We start from the raw sequence: 10,435 nt of genomic DNA on the forward strand, positions 1-10,435 counted from the left end.
TGATTTATATAAAAAGCTAAAGTTGATTTTTTTAAAAGCAAAAGTTGCTTCTCCTCCCCTGCTGTGATCACTGTGTTGAATTCATTAGGACAAGACTGGCATGAGAGGGCAGCATAAAGGTAATTGCCATGATTTTTATGCAGCACAGTAAATTTAAACTCTAATATAGATGACAAGTTTCAAATTTAAAGTTGTTTTGTAAACGAATAAGTTTGTTTTGTTCTATTTTGCTTTACAAACAGGTTGTTTTGTTCTGGTTTCCAAGATCTGTTTTCTGTCTACTTGGGAAGCAAGAAAGCATAGGGAATAGCAGGCAGAGACCAGGAGGGCTTAACTCAGAAGTGAATGTGGCTTCGTAAGAGGCTGTCGAGGGTTTTGAAATGAGAGTCATTCAGGATGTTGTATTGAAAAATTATGTCTGGAAAAGACATTCCCTCTAAATATTGAAGTAGGAACTGTTTTGCCTTTGCTTTGGAGGTATTGGATGTTGTGTTGTATGAAATCCTGTGATACAAGAACATTTTTTTTTTCTGACTGGAAGCAGAATTTAGGATTCTTCAAGAATTTTGAGTAAGTGCCTTTGAGCAAGCAAAGAGATGACTATGTCTGATTGGAAAGGATCTTCAAGGACATGGGTTTCCTTGAGAATCTGGTCAATTTAATCCTAGTTTTTGTTCTTTCTGAAACTACCTTTGGACGGTGGGAATTTCTGGTAGTTGTTTTTTAGGGACCTGTGTTGGGAATCCCAAGCTAATTCTGTAGCTGGAAGGTTAGCAATGACAAAGGTTATCTGTGGGACTGTTCCACCTGTGAAAATTACTTACAACTACAGAAACTGTGAAAAGCTTTGATCTAATGTGCCAGGAGCAGGATGTGAATTTTTACAGCTTCTCCAAAAAGCAGTCCTTACTTGTATTCTCTTGAATTACTCTTTCTTCTGCAACGATTATTATGAAGACAGTTTCACTGGTTGGAGCACTGCGTTCATCTTGTGTTTTAAAGAAAGCTTCAACTGTTGAAACTTCTTTAGGTCAAGAAAGCTGCTCAGTAGCAGAGAAGTGTTTTTCCATGAAGAAGGACTTTTGGATGTTTGATCCTCATTACATTTTAAGCACACAGCAGCTCTGAGCATTCATGCTTGGTTAATGCAGCTAGGTAGATTGTCTTACTGCATTTAGTCTAAGGAATTGCTTAAACCAGGTAGCTATCCCTGAGAGCTCTGCCTTGTCTCTGAATACTGGAGAGATGTATTCTGAGCTTGAACTGGGTTTCCCAGCTGGAAAGGTGATGGAAAATCTTTAAAGGCTTCACATACTGGCCTGGAAAGGGACTGACTGCTTGAGCATCCAGTATTAGCTTCTCCACAGAGCAACAGAACAAGCTTTTGCAATAATCTGTGTTTTGGGGACAGTTATTCTGTCCAAGCAGAGGTCAGCTATTTCCAGTGGCAGGAAGATGAACTATTTCTTTTGATAAGGTTTGCTTGAGGATTTTATTTATTTACATCAAAAAATATTCACTCAGTGCTGCTTGTTGTTCCTTTTGTATGTAAATTCTTGTGCCCTTCAGACTGCAGTGAGCTGCTAGTCTCCTTGAGGGCTGGGGTTGTCACAAGGCTGTGGTGTACTGCTAGGCAGATGATTTCATGCAGTCAGGATTACAGAGTCACTTTGTTCTAGTGTCAAGATGCAGAGTATAACAGTCCCAAGCGTTGTTTCTCAGGTAAGCAAGTGAATTTGAATCCTTTTGGCTTATTGCTTTTGGGCTGCATGTTTGTAGAGCGATTTCAGATAACATGATTACTTTGAGCAATTGCCTCTTCTTAAAGTGAATCATTTCACAAATAAGTTAAATCTGTGTGTATTCGGATACACGATGTGATTCCTGCCTGGTAGTAAAGAGGCCCTGCCCAATGCTTAACATCAGTGCGTATCGGTGAAGGCACAGGGCCTTGTTCTGAGGCCGTGCTGTTACAGTAAAGGCAGTGACTGTCTGAAGAAGCAAAGTATTGTGTGGGGAGTTTGTGATCCACAAGTGACCATGAACAAGCATGCAGGTGGGAGTGTGAGGACAAATGGAGCCAGGGAAGGATGCCGCTGTGTCCTGCCAGTGAGGCACTCTGCCTGATGAACTGTGCTAGGCCTTCACTCAGATCTGGAGCTAGGGTGGTGATACAAGGTGCCACATGGCTTTCTGCCACAGAACAGCCTGTTTTTTACCCTACAAACTTGATTACATTTGTGAGAATCACAGATCTTCCTGCAGTGAGTTCCCTGGTCTCTGAGAAGAAAGCGATGGGGCGGAGGTGGACTGCTTGGACAGACATCATAGCAAAAAGAGAAAGCTTTTCAAGCACAAGAAGTGCTGAGTGGTCCCTCTGGCTAAATTCTTCCACTTGTGCACTAAGCAAAACCTCGTATCTGGTGGTATTTTTGTTTTGTTTTTCAAACAGCTGCTATAGAATTTAATAAGCATCACTTGAGATTCTGTTCATTGTCACTGTGAGCTTTACAAATTTCTAAAATACCTTCCATTTGCAATCTAGCAGGGACCTGTTAAACATATCACCCAGCTGTGATGTGTGCTCACTCAGGGCCTCTAATAGTTTTATTTCATTAGCAGGAGTTCACTGGGGAGGGCTGTGCATGTACATCATTGCTGGAAGTTCACACTGCCCAAGTGTGTTCATTTAATTGACTTATTTTTGTAACAAGACCAATAACCAGCGTGATCTAATGTTCCTGCTGGGGCTCTCACTCACTTTATTCCCTAGCAGAAGAAGGCAGGTAGGTCAAGAGCTCTCCTGCATTGGCAAAAAGATGTTCCACCTTCCTTATTATCCACAGTTTTCAACAAAGATTCTTTTAAACTCACAAAGAAAATGTTATCTTTGATTTACATTTTTCTCCCTTTCTTTACTTTTTCAATAACAAAACACTCATTCCTGCTTCAAAAGACTAGCCAACTTCTCTTGTCATTTCAGGGGTCCTTGTCCAATTCTCATGTGACTAATTGCACTGCCTCCCCAACACTTCAGTATTGGAAGAAAACTGTTTTTGTCTTGTGCCAGCAATAAATCAATGGGTTTTTTATTTTATTTTTTCATATTTCTTTCAAATCACTGCTCAGTTAAAAGCATCTTTTGCTTGGCTCTTTGTGCCAGGAACTTTGGGCCACCAGATAGGTTCTTTCAGTGATAACTGGCCACCGTTTTGTGCAGAGTAGGATCATAGATATATCCTTGTCTAAATACATGGTAGGATCTTCAATAGAGCCTAGTGTTTGTTGAACTGCAGATTTGGGGTGGAGTGCAGTTTAAGGATGGTTTGCTCTGAAGACCTTGCCCTGTGTGAGTGGCTGCCTGTTTGTCAGTAGCAGATGGGTCAGTACTGGGTTTTGGGAGATGCAAATGTGAATGTTTGCTTGGATTTGTCAAGGAAACAGTAGGAATACAGCTTTGGGAGATGTTGATGGGGGGTGTTGAGGGTGGGAAAGGTAGCTGACTGCACTAAGGGAAGTGAGACAGACTGAGTCTGGTATGATACGGAAAGAGAGCAAATTTGACCCGGCTAGGGGATTGGGGAGGTGGAACAAGAGGAAGACCTCTGTCTTGACACTGCCAGCTTCTCCATCTAGCCTCCATGGCATAAGCAGGCTGCTTGGGCTCTGCTCCACTAAGCCTATGTGTGATTATGCAGCCAGGCTGCAGTCCCTGCTTACTACAGAGAAGTGCAGGCAGATGGCAGCACACCACTCTGAGTGCACTGTCCCCAGGAGCTGGGCCCTGCCCTCAGGCTGTCATCCTGTGCATTGCAACTCCCCTGGCAGAATCCTGACAGCAGGACTAACCCAGGTGACCCTTAGCAGGGACCAGAGCAAGAGAATGGTCTCTGCAGCTCAGAGCAAGGATTGGAGACATGAGTGTCCCTGTCAGGTCCCATATCCAGAGTGAGTAACCCTACCAGCATCTGGCAGTTGCCACTTGAAATGGGTTGGAAATGCACCAGTGGGAATGACTTCTCATAGGAGGAGCACCCCAGAAGAAGAGCAGCAGGAAGAAGAGGGATGACTGGTAGGCTGTACTACTCTGTGTGACAGCTCAGCCCAGAGCTGAGGCTGAGAGCTGCAGTGCCATCCCTTCCCGCGCCTCTGCAGCTTGATGTGCTTATGACTGACCTGGCTGGAGAGTAACAGTGTGAGTAAAGAGTGGCCTGCCCCAGGGGTGGGACCAAGCAGCTCAATGTTCTTCTTGCAGGTTGAAGTCAATCAATCTGACTTTTGGACCACTCCTGGATTATACTGGGGAGGAGATGGATGCAAAGGCAAGAAAAGCCCATCCATCTTATGGACTGATTGCCGTGCTGGATCTGAGGTGTGCAGTCTTCCACAGGGCTGGGCACCTCCTGTTGGCCTGTGGGGGCAGTGATACTCACCTGTGTCCTTCCGGCAGTCACACCTCCTCTTTACTGGGTAGCAATCCCTACTCCTTAGGGTACTACATGAGAGTCTCCTGGTGCAGGCAGTGCTGTTCGCTTGAGCCTATATTCTTGCATGGTAGTTCCCCACATAGTTCATGTGCACTAGCATATGGATAATGAAGATTTCAGGAAATAGTATTTCTCCTTATGTCCCTGCAAGCAAGGAGAGCTAATGTGGAGGACAACAGGAGGAGGTTTTCCTTAAGGTGACTTATTGTGGAACAGTTCTACTTTCTTATACTTCTTGGACAACATCTGCCAGGCTTTATCCCTTGAAGCAGAAACAGGGCCTGAAGATGCATACCAGAAGGGATCTGCATTTCACTGTCACAACAATGATCAAAGCCATCTCTAATTTAGCAGAGCATCAGCCACTGTGCAAGTTGGATGCTGTGCTCAGCCTGGTCTCCTCCCCAAAGGACAGCATAGCCTGTGAACAGTGCCAATTCTCCAGGTCCTTTCAGTGAAGTGAAGCAAGTGCTGCCATGGAAGGAAAGATGCTAAAACAACCTAAAAAGTACATTTATTCTTTTGTCAGTCTGAATGCTAGTGCCAGGGAAAGCAGCACTTGGCAGCACTGGGAAGGTGACAGTAGCCCTCTCTGCATGGTTAGGGCTGAAGTCCTGCAGAAGTACTTAAGAGAGGGAGTGTGGTGGAGGCTGTTGCCCCTAACAAGCCAGCAGTAGATCTGATGAGCTGTCACCAGCTGCTGTGTGTGCTGTTGGGTGGATGCAGCACCTGTGTTCACAGCTACACTTGGAAAGCATTTTTAGAGTAGTCCAGGCACTAAAACTAGCATTTCTTTTCTGTAGCTGGCCAGGAATTAGGCTTGCATTTCAGCTGGGTAAATTGCAAAGGTGAACTGACCTCAAGATTGGGCAGTGAGAGCACAGCAGAGCCAAGAACAGTCCTTAGGATTCTTTGAATATATCTATCCCTCTTTGCAGAGAAGGTGATGGGAAGCACAGAGAGTTATCTGTTGTCAGTGATTTTGGATGAGATGATATGAAGGTTCTCTCTCCCCCTTAGGCTTGGGATACAGGAAATCAATGGGTTTTGCTCAGGTTACAGATATCTCTGGACTTTGCCACCCTCAACCAGGGCCATACTGTACATACGCAGAACATGTTATGCATCTGCCTGTGAGGCCCATGGCTTGGGAGAGGACTTTGGTACCATATGCAAGGCAAATCAGGCTCTAATTACAGTCTTGCAGAATCTCTAGACCTTAACACCTGCCAAACAATCCTAAATTGAAGCAACCAGGTGGAGATGAAAATGCTGTTGACCATCCTCATGCTGGCAGATTTGTTACTATCTGGTAGAGCTTCTCTGTTTAAGAGTCAGAGTTCTTAGTATTTTTCTGATGAAATTGGAAGAGGCAGTTGAGGCAGGTTTGTGCATGATTTTGTTTTGTGTGTCCCACAGAGAGAATGTCGGCCCTGGCCAGCTGTGGGCAGCCTGCCATCCCCGCAGACTGGCCTCTCGTGGGGAAACTCAAGGGGACTAGGGGCAGACATTTCATTTCCTGTCAGAGCCCACCACAGTCTGTCATATGTCTTTTGGTCCATGGCTGCTGGGCTTGTGTACCTCAACTGGACATGGTAGAGCACCTTCAGGATCTGGTAACTCGGTGGGGCCAAGAAGATGCTGAGCCCTTCTTTGAGGTGGGAAGCTGATGGCTTGACTGACAGACTCATGTCCCTGTGCACAGTCATACCCATGTTCTCCAGGAACTGCTGGAGGATCAGATGTTCTTTGTTGCTGGAGGAAGAGAGAAAAGTCTCTGCGCATCCTGGTTTCATGGCAGCTAAGGCAGGGGTAAAAGACATTCACTCCATGTCTCTAAAGGGGCTCTGATTAAATTTAGAATAGAGCAATCCTTCCTGGTCAAATGTCTCCTAGGTCTGTTTGTCCATAAAGTTCAGAGCTCCTCTGCAATTGCTGACAGCAATTCACAAGCCAGGCAGGAAGCTATTTGCTGCGGCTTTGCACATGCTGTGCTGTCAGGTCCCGCAAGGGAATCCTGTGCTTGGGGCTTAGCTGAGAAGCAAAGAGGGGCAATAATTTCCATCTGTTGTGGTTTTAGGTTACAGATGGCTTCATAGTGTAAATGAGTTTTGCTGCTGGGCATTGTGCTGGCCCTGCAGTTCCCTTTACGGCTCCCCAGCTCTTTGCTCAAGAAGTGGAGAGGAAAAGGGGCTGTTTGCCCTTTACAGATGAGGAAGCCAGGGCATGAAGTGGGATGAGGACTGAATAGAGCAGCAGCACAGTACTGTTTTTTCCTGACTCCAATGCAGTTGTTGATAGAGCTGAGGTACACAGCCTGATGAAGGCACCCAAGTGCACTTGCCACACTAAGCACCGTGGTCCATTTAGGGTACAGATGAAAGTGGCTTGTGACTAAGGACTGAGGCTAGGTGGTCAAGCCCTGACTTCTGCCTCACTGCTTGATCCAAGCAGGCTTCTGCCTTGAGGCACCTTACCAGGGATTGGATGTGGTGAGGCCCTGGCTCGTTGGCACCATGCCAGTTGTAGGAGGAGAACTCTGGACCCTGGCCTGCATGTTGAGTTGGTCCATGCTTGCCTGTGTGTCTAAGTGAGGGGAACACTGAGTGTCTCTTTCCCACATGTAGCAACCCCAGGTGTGGAGGAGCAGAGGAGCAACTAATTGCAGTGTGCATAAAAAGAAGGAAAAAAAATAAAACTGACTTCTGCAAAGAACATAATCTCCTGTGGAAGAAACTGCTGCACTGTTCCACCCACATAATGAACAAATGACCTTCATGTACTGACTAATCCCCTTCTTCCCAGTAACTGCTGAAGAGGACTGTCTGAGCCTGCTACTGGGAGCAGCCCCCTGGCATTTCCACTGCTGAACAGACCGAGGGCTATCCTGCCTATCTGATCCCTGTGCCAGGCTGCTGGGGCACATTCTGTGAATAGCCATCCTAAAGGAGCCAAGGGAGACTTCAAGCGGCCTCAAGGTTTGGAGGATTTTAGCTCTTGGTAACTGTGGTCCTTAACTACATCTAGGAATCCTCATGCCAGCTGGCTGTGCAAGGGCCCAGTACCACTCTCACAACTCCACTGATGCTTTCCCCTTCTGTCTGCCCCCACTGCACCAGCATGTCCTTGCAGTCCAGTGAGTTGCAGCTACAGAGCCCTCCCTGGTCCTCTGCAAAGGGAAGGGTGTTGTTGTCCATGCAGCTGCTCTGTAGTGACAGGCTTCTGAGGTCTGCGTGCAATGATGGGACGATGTTCTGTGACAGTGGGGAGGTACCTGTCTCAGGTACTATGTTCAGTGGTGGCTGGCTTACCTGAGAAAATGGAAAAGTGTAGAGGAGAGTTAGAATATGGGACAGGTTATGTAGAAGGAGAGGCTAAACAGAACTGCAAGGAAGTGTATGATGACCTTAAAAAATTTTGTCCGGCCAGCACCCAATTTACATGTGAAACAGTTTGTCCCAAGGTATTATAAAGACTAGAATTATAAAAAGAGATTTAAAATAGAAGTTAGCAAATATAGTGATATATCTGCAACCTTTGGCTCAGGAACCCTTCAAAATCTGACTGGCTGTCCAGGGACAGCTAATGCTGCATGCAGCTAATTCCCATAGTGTGGGCCCTGGTGGAGAGGAGCCTGGCATCTGCAGGCTGCAGATGAGTGATATGTCCTCTTCCATCACTACTAGCTGTGCTCATGGGAGCTGATGGAAAAGGAAGGCTGGTTCTTGAAGCTAGCTTGTCATTTAACATCCACTGTGGACTAAATAACCTCTTCTAGGTGTGTCAGTCCCACACTACTTTCCATCTTTGCTCTCTGCATCTCCTGCTTCTTAATCAGCTCTTGATATCCTTCACCACAGCCTGCTTCTCCTGTGTAAGGCATCTGGAAATGTGCTGAAGTCAGGAATTGACTCTTGGCGAAAAGGACTTATGCACAACATGTGGGACCAGCACTGACTTGCTGGAGGGGGGAGTAAGAGCAATAAATAGTTTTCTATCTGGAAAGATGGAGCTGCTTGGGTGAGCTTCAGAAAGCATCAGACAGCTGCCCTGTCCCTGCAAGCATGTACTGGGAGGACAGCTTGTGCTGCCCATGCTCCTTGCCCTAGGCCCTGCAGCAATCATAGTGATGGTGGGAAGAGGATAAAGGTGTAAGCTCAGCAGCACAGCCTTGGATAACTTGGGCTGAGCTTCAGCTCTTCACCTTGCTGTGTGGCAGTGCATTCATCACAGGCACGTGGGCCTAGATAGCTTACACAGCAAAGGGGCAGCCCCAGCAGGATACCTGGAGCTCCCTGCCTCAGTAGATCCATTTCTGTGGCTTGAGAGTGAGCATTCAACGTGGACAGTCCTGAGGCCCAGCCATGCACGTATGTGGTGATGTACATGGTGTTTGAAAGCACATGGCAAGATGGTAGATAAGAGTTAGTGTTCTGCTCATTGCAACACAACTTGTCTGCCTCGTACCAAATGAAGCACTAAGTTGTAAGGAGCTGCTTCTTGATGAGGACACAGTGTACCACAGAAAATAAGGTGCATGGCTTGATAATTGTATGATGATAGAGTTTTGGCTCATACAAGCAGTAATAAGAGACAGGAGCCAAATGTTACATGAGAGAACTGGAGAAAGATGTGAGAAGAAGATAGGGAAGATTAGATCTAGGCTATAACAGGATAGTTGCCTAGGATAGGTTAGATATGGCGATCTATCCATCCTTGGGAGAGGATGGGTGGGCTGAAGATGCCATTTCCTCTGCCAGGTAGAGAGATCCTGCCTTTGGCTACTCTGTCACCCTTGCTGGAAGGTGACAGTGTTTGTTTGCCCCTTTTATTTGAAGTTTGGTGTCCATTAGCAGGAAGGGATCAGCTCCCACCCATGCCAAACTATTTTCATTTTTGCACTGGATTTTTTTTTCTTTATAGGATAATGCATTTTGACATGTAGCCACCAATTCTGTGAGCAGGCTGCTGAAGAGAACGATGTGCACAGGGAAAAGCAAGCTAGCAATGCAGGGAACTGCACTCTCCATCACTGGGGGATGCTACATGCAAATGTGTAATATGCATAATGCATTGAGATATTAATATTAATGATGAACCTAGCCTAACCCCTTGTAAAAATAATTAGCAACAAAACTGCTTCTGCAGCTGCATAGATGTCTCATTCTCCAAAGGCAGCAGCGGGGCTTTCTTCCTGCTTCTGTCCTGCCACTCTAGCACTGATTCCTAGCTCCTCCCTCAAGAGAAACTAGAAAGAGCAAAGCAGTCTTTAAAAGCTTCTTCCTGCTCTCCAGGGCCTTGTAGGAGCTTGTCCCATACTTCTGAAGATCAGCACAGCCTGAGGACTCCTTGGCCTGTCTTTCTTCCCTGTAATGTGGTAGCTACTCACATAAATGACTGTGGTTGTCTAAGATTTCACCTGCCCCTCCACCCCAACTTGGCCCAACTCATCCTGATATCTCTTTCCCACCCTGCCATGTGGCAGCTGTATGTATTCTTGTAGTCACTGCTGAAATTGTCTTGACTGGCACTATACAGGGCATGAATCAATACCGTGGCACCATGAGTGGACTGGTTTCTCACATACAAACCTCCATTCCCCTGCTTAGCTCCATTCAGGCCCCCAACTCATGGGTTGCTGCTGTGAATCTATCCCAAAGGGGATGGTTGCAAGGAAGTGGAGCCCAGGTTTGTCTCCAGGAGCTGGTGGTTGTGCCACTGAGAGGAGTATGCTGATTTGGAAATTGCTTCAAATTGTGGCTGTTTCTGGAGGCAAGAGCTACTGATAACTTCTCTGAGAGCATCTCTAGGGAGTCTGGTCCACAAAACAACTATAGCTTGCTGGACTGACTTCCCTACTTCATTCTTTGCCTTCCAAACAGCACCCTCATGTTTTGTGAAGATCCCTCCAGTTCTGTTTTTTTGTGAGTGCTACCTGGCAACTCCCC

This window comes from Rhea americana, unplaced genomic scaffold, assembly GCF_003343005.1.
Source record: "Rhea americana isolate MKP2758 unplaced genomic scaffold, rheAme1 scaffold_190, whole genome shotgun sequence".
In the NCBI taxonomy this organism is placed as follows: domain Eukaryota; kingdom Metazoa; phylum Chordata; class Aves; order Rheiformes; family Rheidae; genus Rhea; species Rhea americana.